This window comes from Callorhinus ursinus, unplaced genomic scaffold (genome assembly GCF_003265705.2).
Source record: "Callorhinus ursinus isolate GAN/ISIS: 27379988/994484 unplaced genomic scaffold, GSC_fseal_2.0 scaffold10, whole genome shotgun sequence".
Taxonomy (NCBI): domain Eukaryota; kingdom Metazoa; phylum Chordata; class Mammalia; order Carnivora; family Otariidae; genus Callorhinus; species Callorhinus ursinus.
This window is the reverse complement of record NW_027397072.1, coordinates 44571179-44589036: the sequence shown is the minus strand read 5'-3', so window position 1 is coordinate 44589036 and position 17858 is coordinate 44571179. Positions and strand designations below refer to the sequence as shown.

Here is a 17858-nt window from a genome sequence, read left to right as displayed (position 1 = left end):
AGCAAGCTTGGCTCCTTACCTGTCATTACTGGCTCTGGTCCTTTTAAAATAACCCCTTGCATTTGCAAGGTGTCCTGCCTCCCCTTTTCCTCCCATGTTCTACAGTGTTACCCTCCCTGCACCTGGCCCCTTCCTGCCAGCACCAGGACGGACCACGGCGGCTGGCAGACCTCTTCAGTTTGGTTGGGTTTCTCATTAGAAGCTCTTCTTGTGGCCTTTCCAGTAGTGGCCTCAAAGCAGCAGTGAATTTGTTCTGAATTTGTGTGGAACCACCTTGTGCCAAGCGAGGTGCCAAAAGTTAGAAATCTGAGCTCTCTTCATTTTTATAACAATCGTTGAAAGTGGAATCGTTTAATGTATGTTTATTGACCATGTTATATGACAAGGCCTGCAGGAATGTAAAACCAGACAGTAAGTAAAGATGTGGGCTCTGCCCACAGATTAGGTTTAGCGAAATACATACTTCTAGTGGCAGAGATGGAGTCCAGAGGAGGGAATAAAATTTGTCCTGGATTTGAAATGTGAATCTAGGTCTTTCTGTCCCCAAAGTTATTATTATTTTTTTTTAATTCCCTGACTGCATCTGCCTGGTTCTTTTTTTATATTTCAAATCAAAATTAATTTGAAATCAATTATTCTCAGCAATTTTTCATTTGAAGGAAAGCAGACAATCAGACCATTTAAGCCAGAGTGAGTCTTATATGACAAATTATCACCTCAAGTAAGGAAATCTTTTTGAGATGTCGTGTTCTGCCCTGGGTGAAGTTTTCAGCCTTCAGAAGCTGCCTTCTGGGGTCTCTCCAGGTCCAGGGGTCCATTGCCACCAAGTGGCTTGTTGCTCATTATTGCATTTAGTACTATAGCAACGACTTCACCAGTGTCTTTATTAAAACTTACTCCAGGCTAGCGTTTTCCCTTGGGTCAGTAATGAGTTTAGAGGAATGGATGTGGAAATGAGATTTGTTCTCACCGGTGGAGTGAATTATGTCTTGTTGGGGCCCCCGGGCTAATATTTCAAATTTGCCACAAGGTACTTCATCAAAAATTCCATTTTGGTTCCAAAAGGACCATGCAATGCCTATTAGCAAATTCAGAGCATGCCTTTAAACTGTATTTTTTTTTCCCTTCCCCTGGCTCCATCCACTGAAGGCTTTTGGAATTAGCAGTTTGTGAAAATGGTCCATTTCCACGGGCCAGTGTAGGGCGCACCAAAGAAGGGCGGCTTTTTTATCTGACAAGGCTGAGCCTGTGACAACTGAGGTGAACCAAATGCAGAGCAGCCCAGAATGCATCACACATGAGGCATGCCTCCCCACCCTGGGCAAGAGTATTGCTCCAGACACATGCGTGTGTCACGAAGTGCGCTTGCTGTCTCTTCAATCCTCATGCCTCAGTCCATTGCCAGGGCTCATTTTAATACCATTGAGACTTGTGGATTTACATACTCCTGACCTGGGCCTGCAACATTCCAAAGAAGCCAAATGCAGAGATGGTCTATGAGGAAATAGGGCTGCACATCAAAGCACTAGTTTTCCGACAGTCCAAGACTCCCAGAAGTTCTAGATTGTTGGATAGTACCTCAGCTGCTGGTCATCCTCACAGGGGTTCCCTGTGGTGGGAAAGGCATAGGGAAGCGTCCTGCATGATGATCACTACACTCCCAGGCCCTCTCAACTCCCCACACCACTTCTGCTGCCTCCCAGATAAAAGATTGTATTTCAGAGCATTGGTGACTATTTTTTTGACGTGAAAGACTGAAAGGACAGGGACATCCCCACCCTATGACAGGCTGCATATGAACTGGCCTGACAATAGCGTGAATGTCCCTACTTTGCTTTCCTACTCCCTATTACGTTTATAGCATCAAGATTTTGCTTGCCTCCAAAATCTTGGCCAAGTTGTCAAAAGTTATACCTAGTCTAGCTCTGGAGGAAAATAAATAAATAAAAATAAATAAATAAATAAATAAATAAATAAATAAATAAATAAAAAGTTCCGTTTATACCATTCCAATTCTTCTGCTTGCTGAGTCAGATTTTCTCTCATTTTGTAAGCTGTGCATTTGGGCAGATGCTGGCCTTGATTTGAGGTGTAATTCCGTGCAGAGATATACTAGACAGGAGTGAGGGTGCTGCTGGACACAAGCCTGTTCTGCACAAACACATTTTTGGTGAGGTGCATTTTATTTAGAGAGGACTTCCTGCTTGGGTCTAACTGCTCTATAATGAAACAAACAGGAATGACAGTCACTCTCCTTCTCACAGATGTGTCTTAGTTGAGTTTTAGAAATTATCATGCAGAGAGAACAGTATTTCTCTTTAAACAAACTGTATTTATGACTAGTGCAGAGTTTCAGATGCCATTGGGCAGGCACTGATATATTAAATCCTGTGCTGCAGTCGCACTGGTGGGCAGGGGTGGGCGCTGGCACAGCTGACTGCAAGGCACAACTTTGTATAGTGACAGATGGTAATTAGACTTATTGTGGCGACCATTCATAATGCCTATAAATATTGAATCACGATGTTGTACACCTGAAACTAATACAATAGTATATGTCAATTATTCTTCAATAATAAAAAATGCTGTGCATATCATTAACAATGTGAGTTGACCCCTACCTTCCATGAAGCTGACAGCCTCTGGATTTTGGGGTTGTCTATTTGTCCTGGCTGTTAATTGCTAATAGATTGCCAGGTGTAGGTCATGCTCTGTAGGCATCAATCCTTCATTTAGGAAGGTCTGAGGCTGCCCATGAGTACAAAAAGGCAAGTGATAAACAAAAACTGGAGAAATCTCAGCACCCTCACTAAAAATGTCAAACCCAGTAATGCTTCTGGTAGTAAAAGCAAAATTTATTAGTGAGAAAACAAACGTACACAATAAAAAAAAAAAAAAAAAGAGGAGCCTTAAGTGGGGAAAGCAGAGAGAGAAGGAAGGCCCCAAAAAAAGATTGAAGAAAGAGAAAACAAACAAACAAAAAAAAATCAGAGCCTTTTTAAAAAAATGAATTAGAGATCAGGCATGATGGAACTATAAATGTCTTCCTTGTTCTAGAGACAAGGAGAAAGAGAAAGCATTTGGGGTGAGCTTTTTCATAATTCTGCTTGAGAATATGTATGATATGAAGCTATGCTATACTCCATGTCAGGGAAATGGGGATACTGGTCCAGGGTTTGGTCAACCATAATCCAAAGTCAAATTCAGGCACTGCCTATTTTTATAGGGCCTACAAGTTCAGAATAATTTTATGTTTTAAAAGGGTTGAAAAAAAATCGAAAGAAAAATATTTTGTGACATGTGGAAATTATATGAAATTCAAATTGCAGTGTCCATAAATAAAGTTTCCTTGGAACTCAGCCACACTCATATGTTTACACATTGTCTGTGGTTGCTTATTCATTACAACGATGGAGAAGACAAGTTGCTACAGATAGTGTATGGCCTACAAACCTAGTCTTTACTATCGGCCCTTTATAGCAACAGTTTGCAGATCTTTGTACTGGTGTATTCATTCAGACCAACTGGGAATTTATTTATATGGTCTTTAAACCCTTCTGGCTCTTCCACGTCTAGTGTTCTCTTTGCAGAAGCTAATCCCCTTACCTGTCTTCCCACCTGTCCACCCGCTGTGGCCTATCGTAGCAGCCACTGCCTGGACCTTATGGCCATCAGGCTGAATTCTCCCAGTTATTTTTCTAAATATCTTTTTGAATTATCTACTTAGCTCCCTTTTTGATGCTTCCACCCAAATCTAGGCCACTGTCGTCTCTGGCCTGGATCATAACAGTAGCTCTGCTAAATGGATCTCTCACATGCACTCTTGCATTTGCCCTGTTTAGAATTCCCAGTCACACGTGATCATGCCACTTCTCTGTGTGCGACTCTTCACACTGTTCTCATATTTCTTACAGTCATGTCCCAAACCTTTCGGGTCTCCCCCGAGACCCTGAACAATCGGTTTTCTGCCACCTCCTCAGCCTCCTTTGCTCCCATTGCTCCCCTCAATCCCTCTGTTCTGGTCATGTGGACGTCTTGCAGTTTCTCTGGCGCGAACCCGTAGTCATTTTCCAAACCAAGACGCTAGCGAAAGTGAACGGGGGGCACTGTTTAGAATCAGGCTGGGGCAACAGGCTGTAACCAGGGCGGGCCCAAGCAAACCAAGGCATAGGGCCGCCCTATGTTTCTTAAACATGCCACACTCCTTTTGACCTCACAGGCTTTGAGTGTGACTTTTCTTTACCTGGAATTCTCTCTGTCTCATTCTTTAAATCTTAGCTCACATGCCCATGACCTCAGAGGAGCTTTCTAGGACTCCACAGGTTAAGGAATACACACTCAGAGCACCTTGGCAATCCTCAAACCATTATAACTGCATTATAACTCATAGTATAGTTTATATATCAGACTGAGGTGGCCAACAGTCCTGATCTGCCCAGGACTGAGGGGTTTCCCTGGACAGGAGACTTTCACTGCTAAAACCAGGGAAGTTCCAGGTCACCTGTGAGAATGCTGTTTCCTCGATGGCAAGGGCCATATCTGTCTTGTTCCCTGCCGGATCCTCTGAAGCTTGGCATAGTTCCTTATAAGAGAGAGATGCCTAATAACCTTCAGGTGGTTGAATGAATTAAGGAAGAAGGGAATAAAATAAAAGATCAGTTAAATGGCTTCCAGGTGGGCTTCTTAGGGATGCTTTGTAGATTGGTTCCATTTCAGGCTACAAGGGAAGTTCTGGCTGTGGTATGAGGTTACAAGGGTAATGCAGGAGATGAGAAAACTCTCATAATAGCACTTCTTCTCTTTCCACTATCAAGTAATATCTGGAAAGGATTTTAAGGTTAGTGCTATGAATGAATGTCTGTATAGCCCCCAAATTCATACATTAGATCCTAATCTCCACTGTGATGGTATTAGGGGGTAGGGCCTTTGGGAGGTGACTAGGTCATGAGGGTGGAGCCCTCAGGGATGAGATTAGTGCCCTTCTAAAGGAGACCCTCAGAGAGCTCCCTTAGCTCTTCCATACTGTGAGGAAACAGGGAAAGATGACTGTCTATGAACCGGGAAGCAGGTCTCACCAGACATTGAATCCACCAGTGCCTTGATCTTGGACTTGCCAGATTTCAGAATTGTGAGAAATAAATTTCTATTGTTTATATAGGCCACTCAGTCTATGCTGTTCTGCTATAGCAGCCCAAATGGGCCAAGACAGTCATTAATAATATGGTATGAATGGCTGCTATAGTTGAATGTGTTACCCACTCTAGGAGCAATTGTATTTTTAAGAAGAAACCCAGCCTTCAGTCACATTATGAGCTCCTTTTGACCTGGGAATACGGGATGAGGTTTGGGGGTTACAAAGGGGAGTTTGGAGGAAGACCCACATTCAGATAGCCCCAAATACCTACCTTGTAGGTGGCTGCCTGCTCTGCCTGATGTCTGACTCCAGGGCTGTGGGCTCTGAAAGGGCAATGAGGTACAATCACATCAAAATAGTTTAGGTAGCACACCATGGGCCAGCAGTCTAATTGTTTTCTCTCAAATTATCCAGACCAATCTTTACTAGCCCCAGTTTTGGAGAGGTTATTCCCACCCACCGTGTTTCTGGCATCTGCACTTGGCACCAGATGAGAAGTTTGCACTGGGAGAGATGAGATGATCAGAAAGGCACATTAGAGCTTTCCAATTGGTAAAATGTTGGATAATAGGATTTTCAATGTTTCCTTTGGACTACCTAAATTCAATAAATGAGAGCCCAAGATTCCTATGAATTGAAGGCTTCTGACAATTCAATCCATGCTTGTTTCATAAAATAATAGGTTATTAGACACAAAAAAACACATCTGAGATTCTCATTTTGTAGATGGGGAAACTGAGGTTCATCGAAGTTAAGGTCTTGACCACATTTTATAGCGCATTCATACCACACTGGGAGTTGGATCCAAATCTCCTAATTCTAAGTGCTGTATCATTCTGATGCCACACATGCACTTTATTATGAAAACTTTTTGATATACAGAAAAGTTGAAGAAATTGTACAGTGATCACCCATATACCCACCACCTTAATTTTACAATGAGCTATTTTACTATATTTGCTGTATCACATATCTATCCATCCTATTTTTGAAGCATTTCAAAGTAAGTTGCAGACATTAATACACTTCACCCCTGACCACTTCAGCATGCAGATCTTTACCTAGAGTTTGATATTTGTTTGCCATTATTTTTTAATGTAAAATTTATACACAGTGAAATGAACATGAGTTTTGTAAATACATACACTTGTGTATCTTAAACCCCTATAGTGCCTTGCGTTTTCCATTTCAAAGATTGTAAAACATGCTACATTTTTCTTAAATAATCATTTTGAAATCATTCATACTAGAAGGTGTACTTGCTTATTTAGAAACATTTTTACAGGAAATGGATTTGTGTAACATCAAGCTATAGTTTTAAGAGTAGGTTTTATAAGGTGCTGTGTTCAAGTGGTCACTAAGAGGAGATTCTATGCACATTCTTTAATTTCATGAGAGATATAAGTCTTGAAGTCAAGGAAATGCACCAGAGTGGGAGAAGAATAGAGATACTCAAATGGAATACACAAAGGTCACAGAGTCTTGTAGAAATTTTAGCATCCATCCCAGCTCAGTATATACTTGTGCATAACACCCTATGGTGCCTCTCCTCATCCCCACTCTGCATCTCAAAAAGGCAAATTACCTGGAAATTTCAAACTGAGTGGGGAGTGACATAAGAAAAAGGGACAAAAAATGTCATGAGTTTTTTGCTTCTGCTGTAGGAATGTTCTATTTGACTACAGTCTCCCCACACACACACCTTTTGCTTCTATGAAAAACAACAACAACAAAAAACACTAGAGCAGTTTTGAGAGACAGATGCTGAAGAATGATATTCCATACTGTCTTCCCCAGCTTCCTTCCCACATCCTGCAGAGTATATGAGGAGCTCCTGCTCCCACACATGCAAGTACACACACGCGCATATGCGTGCACACACACACACACACACACACACACACACACACACTTGATTGTACCAAGGAGACAAAGATGATTGGGAAATTTTGGTGACTGAAGCTGTGGGTAGCTAGTGTTTCATTACTGTCCAGGCATGATGGGGGAATTCTGTACCAATAGCAATGAGAAACTTGAAGCATTTTAAGTGCCAATTCCTCATGCCAGAAGGTAAAGATAAATCATAGGAGCACTTGGTGTAGCCCCTTCTAGTAACCAGATTCACCCCACCATGGGAGTCTGTTGGTCAGAGCAGGGGTCAGTAGCAGGCCCAAGACAGCCCCAAAGACCTGCACCTCAGCTAGCTTCCTAGAGCAGAATTTATGGGCAGCAATAAAATTGGAATGGTATGATAACTTGTTTTTAAAGCAGAGAAGGGGGAGGGAGAAAGAATGGAAAGGGAATATTCTGGAAGTCTTTCTGTGGGTGATCCAGAAAACCATTTTAGAGAAAACAGAACATTTCAAACAGCTGGGCCTTCAGCCAAGGCAGATGGTCCAAAATGAGGAATGGGAGAGCAGTGAAATAAAATCAAGTTGTTGGCTATGGCAGCACAGTATGAATGTGTCATGGTTGTGTTGGGTGCAAGCAAGTCCATCAGTGGTGACCCTGCATTTAAAAAGCACACATTTAGGCCTTGTCTCTTGGCATCTGAGTCTGGCCAACTCCAGAGACCTGCATGTACCACTGGCTGGTGTGGAAGCTGCTCTTTTTTGCCAAAGAGGTCCAAATGCCCTAATGAAAACTAAATGATCAACATATAGAAGAATGTGAGTGGTGCCAACTTACTGCAGTCTTGGTGGTTTGCCTAATGATTTGAGAGATCTAAGCTTGTGGTTACAATTCAAATCACCAGGCAGGATAGGGAACTCCACAGTTTTTGGAGAGAACAGGGTCCAAAGGCATAAGAAAAACTGAGGGAAAAATTTCAGAGCGAAACAGAACATTAATATGAACAGTCTATCCCTGATTACAATCAGAGCTGGCTATTTTTAGTGTATTTCTGATGAGTCTACTTCACCGTACTTCATACCAGAATGGCACAGTGAATGGTGTTTGTTCTCTATTGGCCGGTAGCTGAAGAGAGACATTTCCATGGAAGTATGTATACAGGGAGTGCTGAGGTTGACCTCTACAAAAAAGAAACCACTTTCACTAATAATGTAAGTGTGTTTGTGCACGTGCTAATCAATTCTGTTTTCCAAATGCAAGGAATAGAACATTTTATGGCTAGATAGTAATCCCCAAATCATGATTTAGAAACTGAGGTGCAGCTGGATGGGTTATGACACTGAGCTAGCTTGTGTATTAATGAATGGGGCCTATGTCACAGTTTTCAACAGACAGAATATTTGATTTTTATTGGAATGGATTTGTGTGGGGGAGGGGGTATCTTTACAGACTCAACCATCTAAGAAAAAACAAAATACCATAGCCCAGCTCTGCAGATGTATTCTGCATCAGGTGACATGGATACTTTGGTAAAATTTATCTCCTCTCTGTAGCAAAAACTGGAATTTCCTCTTTCAATATGTACTTAGAACTCATAATTTCCTCCAAAAATAAGGTTTATATTCCCCTTTATAACCTGATGGGCTGGACAATGAGCTACATTTGTACCTGCTGCTTCAGCTAGTTGGCTCCTGCTCATCAGATGCCCACCAATGTGCTAGGTGCTACTGGAGATGCAAAAGAAAAGTAAAGCTAGATTCTGTCTTCAAGGGGTTGACAGTCTTAACAAGGACATCAGAAGAAAGTAAAAGAAACAAATCATTCAGTAAGAGTCAAGAATGAGACAAAGTGTGAATTTGACCCCAGGGATTATTTGGGTTAGAACAGTTCTTAGATGTTTGAACTTGATGTTTCCTATCACCACGATCTTTGGTGACTCTTTAGTATCCTTGGGGCTCTGATTTCCAAGACATTATTAATTAAGGATGATATCTTTACACTGGGGTGCCACCAGGTTATTAATGTACCTTCTTGTCAATGTTAGCTATTGTGCCTACAAAGTATATGATGATTTTTCATCAAACACACAGGTAATTTAAGGGAAAATGAGTAAGATTTTTTTTTGTGTGTGTGTGTGTCTTTTTCTTTTTCTTTTGACTGACAAGGTTAATCTGTTACACACAGTTTTTATCTTTTAAAGCCAGGTTACACCTGTCAGTATTTTGCTATTCTTTTTGGATATGAATAATAACTGCAATTCACAGAGCAGTCCTGTTGTTAGGTCAGTACAACCTATGATTCCCAAGCCTTGTTCTGCATCAGCATCTCCTAGGGAAGGAACTTCTTGAACCTCCTTGTGGGTGTAGGCCATGTAGAGAAGGATCAGTAAAGGAATAATTTTCCATGAGGCCTCCTGTGTATAGCCTTTTGCTGACTACGGTGTTATGGTTTTAAGAGAGGCCTTTGGCAAATCTCTGATAGTTGTGAATACTGTCTTAGAATAGTCCACTTTTCAAAGGGCTTTCCTATTCGTAATTTTCTTTGATCTTCCTAACTCTCCATTGGAAGGGGGATAGAGAACTGGATCTTTTCCCATTTTACGTCTCATAAAAGAGAACCAACAAGAATAGTTCAATGTATCAAGGTGATATATAGACCTTGAGCCGTGCAATGGTGATCTCTCAGTTTCCTGATGTCAAGCTTAGATTCTCATTCTATCCCTGGTGCAAGACATAAAATTGGCTAATGTGATTGCTCTTGCTGACAACTGCATATAGGATTTGGGGGCCAAGTTACACATATTTGACTTTTTGGTTAGCATTGATTTAGAAGCTAAATGGAATATTTTAAAAATGATCTTAAATAGACCTTAAATGACATTATATGCAAAATTAAATCAAAATGAATCATAGGCTTCAAAGTAGAAGTTAAAACTATAGAACTCATAGAAAAAAGCATAGTAATAAACTTTTGTGACTTTGGGTTAAGAAATGGTTTCTTAGATATACCAAAAGCATATGTGACAAAAAAAAATACATAAATTGGACTTCATCAAAATTAAAAACTTTTAAGCTTCAAAGGATGCCATCAAGACAGTGAAGACAACCCACACAATGGGAGAAAAATTTGCATATCATGTCATATATCTGATAATAGACATATCTAGAATATATAAAAAACTGTTACAGACAACCATGACAAGATAAATAACACAGTTATAAAATGGACAAAGACTTTGTGGGGTCCTTTGCAACACCGACAACCAATTCTCCAGTCTCTGACACCAATTGGGTGTCTACCAATTTAATTCAATTTTGACAGTATCTTCCTGGAGATAGCATCAGAACCTACAAGTTAAAGGACTCAGTGCCACAAGACTGCCTCCACTTCAGACACCAGTTGTGAGTCTCAAGTCCCCCATGTTTCTGACCAATCAGCTATAAATTGGGGATTCCCACAACCCCCTCCTCAGATTTGATAACTTACTAGAATGGCTCATAGAACTTAAGAATGTACTTTACTTACATTTACTGGTTTATTATAAAGGATATAAATGAACAGCCAGATGACGAGGTTCATAGGAAAAGATCTCAAAGGGCCCTGAAAAAAGCAGCTTCTATCCTTTTGTGAAATTGGGGTACACCATCCTCCTGGCACATGGCTGGGTTCACCAACTCAGGAGCTCAAAGTCCACCGTTTAGGGCTTTTTATGGAGGTTACATAACATAGACATGATTAATTAAATCATTGTAATTCAACCTCCAGCCCCTCTACCCTCCCGGGAGGTCAGAAATGAGGCTGAAAATTCCAAACTTCTAATCATGCCTTGGTCTTCTTGGGATCAGTTCTGATCCTCAGGCTATTTAGGGCCTCCCAGCCACCAGTCTTCTCATTAGCATACAGAAGATACTTATCACTGTGGCATTTCCAAGGGTTTTAGACAAAGACTTTTTTTTCTTTAGTACTGCAAATTTAAATAGACATTTGTCCAAGAAGACTTGCAAATGACAAAGAGGTACTTGAAAGATGCTCGATGTCATTAGTCTTTAGGAAAATGTAAATATAAACCAGAATGAGATACTACTTCATACCCATTAGAATGGCTATAATAAAATGATAGAAAAAAATCAGTGTTGGAAAGGATGTGAAGAAACTGGGACCCTCATTCATTGCTGATGGGAATGTAAAATGGTGCAGTTACTTTGGAAAACAATTTGGTAGTTCCTCAAATTGCTAAATATAGTTTCCATACGACCCAGTAATTCCATCCCTAGGTATAATCCAAGAGAAATAAAAACATATATCCACACAAAAGACTTCTACACAGATGTGCAAAATGGCATTATTAACAATAACCAAAATATGAAAAGGACACAGATGTCCATAAACTGATAAATAGGTAAATAAATATTGTATATTCTTGCAATGGATTATTATTTGGCAATAAAACAGAATGAACTACTGATGCATGCTACAACATAGACGAACCTTAAAAACTATTATGGTAGATGAAATAAGCTGATAGGAAAGGACCACATGTTGTATGACTCCACTTAAATGAAGTATCCAGAAGAGTAATATCTATAGACAGAAAGTAGATGAGCAGTTGTCTGTGGCTGGGGCAAGGGGAGAAATGGGGAGTGACTGCTTTTGGGTAAGGGGTTTCCTCCTGGGATGATAAAATATTCTAAACTTAAGATTGTAAGGATGGTACACAACTCTGTGAATATACTAAAGACCATTGAATTATACACTTTGGGTGAATTTTGTGATATGTGAATTACCTCTCTATAAAAATATTTTTAAAAAATCAACAAATGGTACCTCCCAGAGTTGGGTCATCCCAACAAAGTTTAGGGATATAAAATTAAGTCTCCAAGCACTGTAATTCCTTCTGATGAATTTGGTCAACTAGAACTTGAAGTCAGTTCTCCTTATAAATAAACAAAACTGCTGCTCTAAGAGCTAATTGGCAGTATTGCCATATTGGCTTTGCCAGGAAGCAAGAAGTCACGGTGATTCTGAAATTAACAGCCATAATATACTGATAGATTTTATTTGAGAAGTTTTTTTTTTTCTCTCTGCTTTTATACATAGCTTATTTTTCAAGCAAATAAAATGCTTAATACACCTGGAAAAGACAACTGCAACTTTTGCCTTTTGTACAAAATTTCAAATTAAGAAAAAAATTGCAGAGCACCATGATTTTGTTTGTATGTTTTTGTTTACCTGTTTAATGTTGAGGAAACACAATAAATCCAATTTACTAGTATATTAGTTTTCTAGGGCTGCCATAACAAAGCACCACAAACTGAACCATCTTGAATAACAGAAGTTTATGTCTCACTGTTCTGAAGGCTAGACATCCGAGATCAAACTGTTGGCACTGCGGTGAGCAGGGCTGGCTCCTTCTGAGGGCCGTAAGGGAGAATGCATTCTATTTTTCTCTTATAGTTTCTGGTAGCCTCAATGTTCCTTAGCATATAGATGGCCTTCTGTCTGTGTCTCCACAGCATCTTCCATCTATGCATGTCTGCCTCTGTGTCCAATTTTGCCCTTCTTATAAGCGCACAGTCATATTCATTATGTCCCATTCTAATGATCTTAAATTGGTCATCTGCAAAGACTCAATTTCCAGATAAAGTCACATTCACAAGTACCAAAGGTTAGGACTTCATCATCTTTTGTGGGAACACAATTCAACCCGTAACACTAAGTCACATCTTAGGATTTATATATTTTTAATATTCTTTTGGCCTAGCTGAATTTATAATTTTCATTAATAGTATCCATTGGAATGGAGCAAGAAGGATGTTCTCTGAAGATCATCCATGTATTAAGTGAACTTTGTGTATAACCTTTGATTGACATTGTCGTTTTACATCTGATGACTTTCAATAAAAAACCACATGAAAAATCCTCAAGTTTCTAAGTCTACAGAGAAAAATAATGAAAATGATTATATAATTAGGAAGTTTGATCATCCTCTGGTTTTGTGTCACTTGTCTCCAGAATGCTGCTTTTATGGATTGCCAAGAAATATGTGTGTGTTACTATTTCTTAAATCTACTCAGCTGGTAGATTGAGGATAAAAGGTACAAGGATAAAGCAAATTTACCATATTCACACACTTATTTAAAAGAAAAAGAGAACTTGAAGCCACTTCCGATCATAAGTGTTTGAACCAGTAAAATGAATTACTGCAAGTGTAGGCAGTGATGTTTTTCTTTAGCAGTTGGTACTTTGGCTAAAAATAAATCAGTCAAAAACCAGAAAGAGGAGAAGGTAAGTAAGGTCTGTGAAGAAACCTAAACGATATTCTTTGTGGGAACAGATCATTCTCATTAGTGTATTAACATGTTCCATTCTCTCTCACAGATACATATAAACAGATATGATATGTACATATAAATATATGTGATATGTACATATAACTTGACCTCAGTTTTCCTCTAGCTATTCTCCCATTTCTTTGTCCCTTTGCTAGCAAATAAAAGAGAAATTGTTTCCAGTTTATTTTGTTTGTTTGTTTCTTTGTTTTTCCCTCCCTCATTCTCTCTCGAAGCCTCTCCAGTCAGGCTTCTACCCCAGCCCACTTTTGTGAAGGTCAGCAACAACTTCCAAATTCCCAGATCCAGTGGACACATGTCAGTTCACCTCTTACTCATCAGAACTCGGGCACATGTGATCACTTTCCCTTCCTCGAAACCCTGTCTTTGCTTGGCTTCCAGAACTCCACTAGGTCCTGGTTTTCTCTTTCTTCAGTGATCACTCCTTCCTGTCTTTGTGGGATCCTCCTCATTCCCTGATCTCTCAACTCTGAAGTGCTCCAGGCCTCAGTCTTTGAATCACTCCCTGAGTGATCTTATCCAGGATCAGGCCTAAAATATTACCTGTGTGCCATCAACTCCCATATTTATATCATCAGCCCAGACCTTCCCCTTGAACTCCATACACCTATGTCCAACTACCTATTGGACACCAACACTTAGGTATTTCATTGGCGTCTCAAGCTTAACACAGCCCAGACCGAAATCTCAATCACCCCTTCCTTCCTAATGTGTCCACATCCATCATGGGCGACTCCATCCCCTTTAGTGCTTTATTTCAAAAATCTTGGAGGTTTTCCCCTCTCACATTCCATATATGATCCATTAGCAAATTCTGTTGGCTCCACACTGAAAATATATGTAGGATGTAACTGTTTCCCACCATCTCCCATCATATTGTTTCCATCATTTCTCATCTAAACATCCAAATGGCTCCCCCTGCTTCTGCTTTTGCTGTCCTTTCTCCAGAACTAGTCTCAACACAGTAGCCACAGGGATCCTTAAAAAGTGTAAGTCAGAGTAAATCGCTCCTTCTCAAAACCGCCCGATGATTTTCTGTCTTATCCACAGTAAAAGCCAAAGTCATTACAATGGCCTCTAGCTGCCACAACTGCGGCCCCTTCCCCTTATTTCCCTGATATTATTCCCTGCTGTCTCCCTCACTCAGCTCCAAGCACACTGGCCTCCTTGCTACTCTTAGAACTTGTCAGGTATGCTCCTGTCTCAGGGCCTTTGATATCAGCAGTTATCTTTGTCTGGAAAGCTCTTGCCTAATATATATGTTCATGACTTATTCCCCTAACCCCTTGGGTCTTTGCTCAAATGACACCTACTAGGTAAGACCCACCCTGCCTGTGTATGATTTTAAGTTACCATTCCCAAACACTGGCTTCCGCTGTTCCTCCTCTCTGCTTTATTCTTCTCTGTGGCACTCATTGCCATCAAATACGCTGTCTCTTTTACTTATTTTATTAATTTTTCCTACCCTCCCAGAAGAATGTAAGCTTCTGGGAGATAGGGCTATTTATTTTGTTCACTGCTATATTCTCAGTGCCTGGAACAGTGAGTGACATAGAGTAGGGAGTAATAAAAACTTGCTGAATGAATGAATGAATGAATGAATAATTTTTTTAAAGATTTTATTTATTTATTTATTTATTTATTTGACAGAGAGCACAAGCAGGGGGAGCAGCAAGCAGAAGAAGAGGGAGAAGCAGGCTTCCCACTGAGCAGGGAGCCTGATGTGGGGCTCGATCCCAGGACCCTGGGATCCTGACCTGAGCCGAAGGCAGACACTTAACGACTGAGCCACCCAGGTGCCCCAATGAATGAATAGTTCTTAACCTTTTCTGGTTCATAGATCTGTGAACTATTTTAAGATTTGATGAAACCTATGGAAACTTTTCCCAGGAAAAATAAATTCTGTATGTACATAATTTCGTACCTAATTCTGAGGTCAATAATATATCCACTGAAATCCATCCAGGGACTCTTTACCTGCCCAAGAACTCCTGGTTAATCATGTCTGGCCCGGAAAAAGGGATAAAATACAAAACCAATTCTACTATTGTTTGTTTGATGACTGCTCTTCCTACTATAGGAGTCTTCTTTGTTCATTTTGCTACTGGGCCCTTAATACTGAGTTTTAGAAAGGTGGAAGTCATTTTTTTGAGAAACTTATTCTCCCTGTACCCCGCCCCCTGCCCACCCTAAGTGCTCATTTTCCTTTCTCTCCTCTCTCCAAGGCATTTCTCTAACTTTCATAAACCTTAAAGAGGAAGTGACTGCAAGATCATAACTGGAGGAGGCTTAGGTAAATGGGCCAGGAGTGAAACAATTTCAATTCCTGCCTTTCCCATTTTAAGCTCCGCATTCATCCTCAAGTTAGGTGCCCTCGTGGATTAAGCAGCAAATGGTGTCTCTGTGGCCAAGAAATTCTGTGGGAGCAGAATCTTGCCCTCAGCACTTCCCAAGGAAAATGGCCTCCACGAATTAAGGATTTATGGATGACCATGTTTCTGTGAGAAAGATTTGAAGATCTGGACTTACATGCTGGGATCCCGGCTTGATTAAAGGCTGCAGAGAAGCTGATACAGTAAATCGTCGGCTATCAGTGGATTCATATTTCCTGCTAGAGATAAACCAAGCCTTGTGCTATAAAGCAATCAGTGAGCATTGCAGTGCCTGATTCAGCATGCTGCCCTCTACTGTGCTGGCACCTTCTATTGGAAATGGCCTCAAAATCATAAATGTTGTTCACTCCGAAGATGCAAGACATGGGAGGAGTTGAATCTAAATTGGATTAGTTCCTTCATGTAAACACCTGGTCACTTTCCCCACATTGCAGTATAAAACAAACGTGTATGGTTTTATTTCTCTGAGCCCTCATCGGTGCCATTTATCTGGAAATCCAGCGAAAGCCCTGGGAGAAGTGTGTGGATTTCTGAGAAAACTTGCTTGGCACAAACTTTGCCCTGGCAAAGAGAGTGTTTGAATTCCATGTATGTACCTGCAAATGCCAGCACCGGTCACAGGAATAATCCAACCTAATTCACTTATATTTGACTTTGAAGTTCATCATGTGCCTCAGATTCTTGCTAATTTTTTATGGTAAATTTTTTGGGGAATGTGTGAAGGCTAATTGTAAGAGAGGTCTATGTTCTTTGGGCTCATATTGCATAATGGATATAAATAAACTGTGTCTGGACAATCCATGTGGATACTGAGCGGTAACCATTGTTTCAATTTAGAGCTTGCTGCTCACCGTGGGGTCCTAGAGTAGTAGCATCAGCATTCCCTAAGAGCTTGTTGGGAGGTAGATTCTAGAATCCTGCCTCACACCTAATAAATCAGAATCTATATTTTAACAAGATGTTCAGGTGATCCATTTTCACATCGACTTTTTTGAGAAAGCTCTGTTAAAGCCCGGGTTTCCAAACATGGCTGTACTTTGAAATCTCCTGGGTGCTACTGTCAGAGAGCCTGATTCTATTGATACAGGGTTCAGTTTGGTATGATAGGGTGATTCCGAGCTCTTCTGGTGTCTGTAATGTGTAGCAGTTTGAGAGCCCATGGTTTAGAACAGAACCAGAAGGCATCTCAGAGTTGGTGAGATTTACAACAGACTTTCAGTTGCTTACCTGGCATTCTATCAGCCACAAGTTTCCCTTTGATTTTTATCTATTTATATAGTATTAGCTGACTTCTGAATCACAAAAGAGAAGTTATGATCGCTTTAGTTGCCACTTTATCTCATCTACCTATTTGAAAATGGGCAGATTACTTTTACTTCATATGGGTATTCTAGACTAGTCAAGAGATTTAATTTGAATCTCATTTTCTAATATGCTTTTAAAGAGAAAGGTATAGTCGAAAAGATTGCCATCTAAGCTCCCACGAATGGTATGCAGTCCTTGTTCCTACCTCCCTTAAAGCAGCAAAAGCTAAGATTCCAAAAGGATAAATAACAGCCCAAGTTGCACAGCTGGCCACCGGAAAAACCAATGTTTGGATCTGGCACTTGAAGAGGCTTTCTCTGATTCTTAAAGCTCACACTTTCCCACTCCCCCACATTGTTTCCCAAAAAACTTAGCTGTGTATGATTAATAGCAACTTAAAAAAAATTATGATTTACTTTGTTTTTGGGTACTTTTTTATATGTAATTTTTAAAAATTTCATGTAAGCCATTCCACTAACCGTCACTGAGTAAAGATAGCATGTGTCCTGTGGTGCTGACTTAAAATAGTAATAAGCAAACAAACAAACAAGTTAGGGGAATTGAGGATGGTTTGAGGAGCACAGGGTTTTGAGATGCTTGCTAGGTAGAGTAGCTTGGGAGAATTTCCAAGAGGCAGATGCTTCACCAAAAGCTGTTGCTCTGGTCAGATGGAGGGAAGGGACAGAGGAAAGACGAGCCCTAAGAAAAGAAAGGGAAAAGGGCCGCTATGGAAAACACTAAAATTCTTTCAGATTACATAGAACAGCAGATGGCACAATGTAAAGGACAAACGGATTAACTTGCTGCGATGTTTGGTGTCCACTT

General features: G+C 40.3%; 1 protein-coding gene across 10 annotated transcripts in view; it reads left to right on the top strand.

Moving 5' to 3' along the window:
* Window positions 1-17858, top strand: part of CTNNA2 (catenin alpha 2) — a 1073854-nt gene that overhangs the window by 748688 nt on the left and 307308 nt on the right. The gene's annotated exons all lie outside the window — the stretch shown is intronic.